Consider the following 6,060-nt stretch of genomic DNA (forward strand, 5'->3'; position numbering starts at 1 on the left):
GTCAAGGCATTGCTCTGAGGAATGAACCAACGAATGGCTGTCCCTTATTTTGTTTAGCTGAAACAGGCGCAATGTGTGTACATGTTCTTTCTGTCTGCAAAAAGCAGGGCCCTGTGTATTGTCAACCACCTGCCAACCAATCAGCACTCTCTTCTCATACAGTATAAAGTTGTTGCTTCCCCTAGACATTGGTATTCTTGCGATCGTCCTGATGAGTGCAAGATGAAAAGCTTCGACAAAATGTCTTTTTTCAGCAATACTAAAATTCTATATTTTAAAGTGTCGATTAGATTTGGTTAGAGAAGCCAAAATCTGCTCCAGTTTCTCAGTAAGGATGCAACATCTCTGTTTTATTAGCCCTGTCTCTCAGTTATGCAAGACTTTCATTGGCTTTCCTTATGAATTCCTAGCCTACAGTTATACAGGGAATCGCCTATGTCAACATGTCACACTGCAATTGCCGCTTCTTATCAGTGGTGGTGCCGCAGTGCTCCTACTATCAGTCGGGCGTAACTACAGCACAGACATCAGAATTTGCAGTGGGAATATGACAGTAAGGGCAGAGCGTAGTGTGGGGTAGGTTTTAAGGAGTGTCTTAAAGTGAGGTAGAGAGCCCACGAGGTTCAGGGAGGGAATTCCAGAGCTTAGGACCGAGGCAGCTGGAGACAAAGCAAGAGGCCAGAACTGGGGAAGAACAGACATCTTGCTGGATGTGGCTGGAGGAGATTACACAAATAGGGAGGGAGAGGTGAGGCCATGGGAGGGTTTGAAAACGTGTGGATGAAGAATTTAAAATCAAGTTGTTGCTTGACCAGGAGGCCAGTGTAGGTGAGCAAACGCTGCAGTGATAGGGGAACGGGATTTGGTGCCAATGGAGATACGGGCAGCAGAGTTTGGGATGATTTCAAGCAAACGGCCTCTAGCTCCAGACTCTCTAACCGGGGAGGAGGCGGGGGGATGGAAATAACCTCACAGCATCTACCCCGTCAAGCCCTCCCACCCTTACGACATTTCGCAGGTACCATCGGCCCTTACGTGTCCCACGGTGCTGCAGTCTGAGCTCTGTGTGGGGGATAAAGTCACCTCTATAGTTTCAGCAATTTACCCCCAGTTCTGGGGGTGGGATTGCGGGGGTGGGGTGGGGGTGGGGGGGGGAAAGAAAACCTTAATTAATGTTACAAGTGTCTGAAAAAAAATTTCCCTCAATTCAGGCTACAACACAAACCACATGACAACCAATCAGAACGTTCTGGGTCCAATGCCGAAATTCTTTGTGTGGGGGATTGGACGAATGGATCATGGTCATCGAAGCGTCCCCCTGCCCTCGATGACAGTGTCGAGTCACTAAGACAGAACCTCCAACAAGCCACATTAAAACCTGACCTTTCTCTTCGGTTTTTTTAGACGCCAGCACTCGAACTACAAATCCTCGGTGGTTGGGGTTAGTGCCTCCGATGACCGTCGTGGTCAGGCCGTTGAGGAAGAAAGCGTAAGAGCTTAGAATCGTGCGAGGCCTAAACTTCCTGGTGAAAGGGGGAACGAATTTCGACCCAATTTGACTCACCCCAGCCTGTCGCTGTCCCAAATGAACGCACGCAGGACCTTCCTCCCAGAGAGAGAGAGAGGCCTTAACCGGCTGGTTCAGTCGTTGACATAAACTGACTCCACATCCAGAGCGCTGATGGCTGCCTCCAGCACCCTTACCCGGCCGCTGCCCCAACTGCACCCCACGTCCCGGCCGCTGTTACCCTCCCAACCCGATCGCTCCCATCCCAGTCCCCATCGCCCCTGACCTAATCTGATCGCTCCCAGCCACCCGATCACGTTCCCCTTTCCTGACCCGATCACTGTTCCCCCCCCCAACCAACCCAACCACCCTTCCCAGTGCATCTCTCAATCCCCTCGCTCCACCACAGGCCTGGGGCCCTGAGCTCTGCAATTCTCCCCCACCCCCTCCCCAAACCTCTCCGCCTCTCTCCCCTCCTTTAAGTCGCCCCTTGTAGCCGACCTCATCGACCGAGCGGTTACCTGCACTAATATCTCCGTTCACGCGACCCGCGCGTCGAATTCTGCCTGGCGATCACTCCAGGGATGCAGGACCCTCTTGAGGCGCAGCGCCCTCGGGATGGTAAAGGAACCATATGAATGCAAGCTTGTTGTAGGGTTGACATTGGCTGTCCTGCCTGCACTTAGTCACTTGTCGGGCTGTTTCCTGTTAACTGTCAATTAGTCAGTCATTGAGCAACTTTGTCCACAGGCGCTGAATAATTTGAATGTTTGGGGGAAAGCACCAATTTCCTTTCAAAGATCTGGAGCATATCTTTAACCGGCTAATAAACCAGCAGAGCCACAGGCCCAAACCAGCTTTCTCACTGCCCTGCACAACCTGCTCGCAAGTTCCTTATAACGGGACCGACATGATGCCTGACCAACGGGGCTGGGAGTTACATGCGTGAGAGTCCCACCCTCAGGAACCGGCAGTCATCCTGGAGCAGCCCGAACTCAGTGGGCAGCCCTCACACCCCTGACTCAGCAGGTCGTGGGTTCGATTCCCGACACAGCGCGTGGTGCAGGCCAACAATCCCAGTGCGCTACTGCAGGAGGAGTGCTGCGCTGTCAGAGGGGCGGCTGCTGCTGCAAGTCCCTGTCTGCCCTCTCCGATGGACGTTTAGCCCTTTCTGGGGAGGGGGGGGACGGTTGTCCCCAGCGTCCTGGCTAATATTTATCCCGGAAACATCACAAGTACAGATTATCAGGATATTATCACATTATTGTTTGTGGGAGCTTGCTGTGCGCATATTAGCTAACCTGTTTCCTACATTTTCTCAGCCCTGAAAGCCACCCAGTCTAGGGTATTTTCTTAAATTTATTCACGGGATGGGGGCGTCGCTGGCTAGGGCAGCATTTATTGCCCATTCCTAGTTGCCCTTGAGAAGGTGGTGGTGAGCTGCCTTCTTGAGCCGCTGCAGTCCATGTGGTGTAGGTACACCCACAGTGCTGTTAGGGAGGGAGTTCCAGGATTTTGACTCAGCGACAGTGAAGGAACGGCCGATATATTTCCAAGTCAGCATGGTGTGTGGATTAGAGGGGAACTTGCAGGTGGTGGTGCTCCCATGTGTCTGCTGCCTTTATCCTACTAGATGGTAGTGATCGTGGGTTTGGAAGGTGCTGTCGAAGGAGGCTTGGTGAGTTCCTGCAGCGCATCTTGTAGATGGTACACACACTGCTGCTACTGTGTGTCGGTGGTGGAGGGAGTGAATGTTTGTGGATGGGGTGCCAATCAAGCGGGGCTGCTTTGCCCTGGATGGTGTTGAGCTTCTTGAGTGTTGTGGGAGCTGCACTCCACCAGGTAAGTGGAGGGTATTCCATCACACTCTTGACTTGTGCCTTGTAGATGGTGAACAGGCTTTGGGGAGTCAGGAGGTGAGTTACTTGATGCAGGATTCCCAGCCTCTGACCTGCTCTTGTAGCCACAATATTTATGTGGCTGGTCCAGTTCAGTTTCTGGTCAATGGTAACCCCCAGGATGCTGACAGTAGGAGAATTCAGCGATGGTAATGCCATTGAATCTAAAGGGGTGATAGTTAGATTCTCTCTTGTTGGAGATGGTCATTGCCTGGCACTTGCATGGCTACTTGTCAGCCCACATCTAGATATTGTCCGGGTCTTGCTGCATTTGGACACGGACTCCTTCAGTATCTGAGGAGTCGTGAATGGTGCTGAACATTGTGCAACCATCAGTGAACATCCCCACTTCTGACCTTACAACGGAAGGAAGGTCATCGATGAAGCAGCTGAAGATGGCTGGGCCCTGCTGCCCTTGTCCTTCTGGGTGGTTGAGGTCAGGGGTTGAGGGTACGAATTAATGGATGTTTGAAGCTCCCTGTCTATGTCAAGCACTCTTGCCTAACAAGGGAGGGCAGTCTCATCAACTGAGATGAACATACTCCATCACAGAAACACTGACGCGCACTAGCTCTCATTCAATGGTAAGCGACCTCATTTTGACACCAACTCACATTCATTCATAAGTCAGTGTCTTGGCACCATTTCTCTCCCACAATCGCACGCCTCCTTGCTCACTCTCTCGCTGCCTGCCCACCCCACTCCCAGAGGCACCAGGCATGTAAATAAAATATCCCTCGCCGGCCACTTTCACACCTTTGGTTCCCATTTGAATCACAAGAGTTTTGAAATGAGAATGGCTTGCAAATAAGCTCCATGAGCTCAGATGGCTGTCTGAGGTCAGGGAGTGACTCAGTGACCGATAGAGAGATTGAGAGCAAATAAAGCAGTCACAGTTGAGAGATCTGAGAATTTCCTCCTGAATGACCGACACTGATTAACTAAGTGCTTTTTGACCTAATAATAGGATTCCGGCTTCCGAGACCTCAACGGAGTCCAGGATTTGCCAGGGAGTTGGGGGAGGGGGCAAGAGGAGGTGGGTAGGGGAGGTGGGGGGGGAGAGGAGGCAGGAAGTGGAGGGGGGGGAAAGGAGGGAGAGAGAAGAGGGAGGGGGGAGGAGCAGGGTAGGGGGAAGAGGAGGTGTATGGGGTAAGTGAAAGCAGGAGGGGGGGGGGGTGGAGGGGAAAGAGGAGGGGGAGGGGCAAGGGGGTGGGGGGAAGTGGAAGGGGAGGTAGAAGAGGGGGTAAGAGATGGCGGATGGAAGAGCACGGTGCATAGGGGAGGGGGAGGGAGAAGAAGAGGGGGTGGGGGAAGAGGGGGTGGGGCCAGGAGGGATGGGAAGAAGAGGGGGGAAGGAGAAGAGTTTATGACCTAGGAGAGGGATTGGGATAGGGATTGGGATAGGAATTGGGATAGGGATAGGGATTGGGATAGGGATATGAATTGGGATAGGGATAGGGATTGGCATTGGGATAGGAATTGGCATTGAGATAGGGATTTGGATAGGGATTGGGATAGGGATAGGGATAGGGATAGGGATTGGGATAGGGATAGGAATTGGCATTGGGATGGCGATTGGGATTGAGATTGGGATTGGGATTGGGATAGGGATTGAGATTGGGATAGGGATAGGAATTGGCATTGGGATAGGGATTGGGATTGGGATAGGGATTGGGATTAGGATTGGGATAGGGATAGGGATAGGGATTGGCATTGGGATTGGGATAGGAATTGACATTGAGATAGGGATTTGGATAGGGATAGGGATAGGAATTGGGATAGGGATAAGGATTGGGATAGGGATAGGGATAGGAATTGGCATTGGGATAGGGATTTGGATAGGGATTGGGATAAGGATAGGGATAGGGATTGGGATAGGAATTGGGATAGGGATTGAGATTGGGATAGGGATAGGAATTGGCATTGGGATAGGAATTGACATTGAGATAGGGATTTGGATAGGGATAGGAATTGGGATAGGGATAGGGATTGGGATTTGGATAGGGATTGGGATTGGGATAGGGATAGGGATAGGGATATGGATAGGAATTGGCATTGGGATAGGGATTGGGATAGGGATAGGGATAGGGATAGGGATAGGAATTGGCATTGGGATAGGGATTGGGATTGGGATAGGGATTGAGATAGGGATAGGGATAGGAATTGGCATTGGAATAGGGATTGGGATTGGGATAGGAATTGGCATTGGGATAGGGATTGGGTTAGGGATTGGGATAGGGATTGGGATTGGGATAGGGATGGGAATTGGCATTGGGATAGGGATAGGGATTGGGTTAGGGATTGGGATAGGGATTGGGATTGGGATAGGGATAGGAATTGGCATTGGGATAGGGATTGGGATTGGGATTGGGATTGGGATAGGGATTGAGATTGGGATTGGGATTGAGATTGAGATTGGGATAGGGATTGGGATTGGGATAGGGATTGGGATAGGGATTGAGATTGAGATTGGGATTGGGATAGGAACAACCCTGTCAAGATTTCCCCATGCCAGCATTTGAATAGCTTCAGCTGCTACAAACCAGCCCCGGATAAGAGAGTCCCACTTCCTGCAGACTCCAGCTCCCCATTCAACAACAACTTGCATTTGTTTGGCACATTTAATGTAACAAAATTTCCCAAAACAGTTCTGAC

Source organism: Cetorhinus maximus, chromosome 32 (genome assembly GCF_964194155.1).
Source record: "Cetorhinus maximus chromosome 32, sCetMax3.hap1.1, whole genome shotgun sequence".
NCBI lineage: Eukaryota > Metazoa > Chordata > Chondrichthyes > Lamniformes > Cetorhinidae > Cetorhinus > Cetorhinus maximus.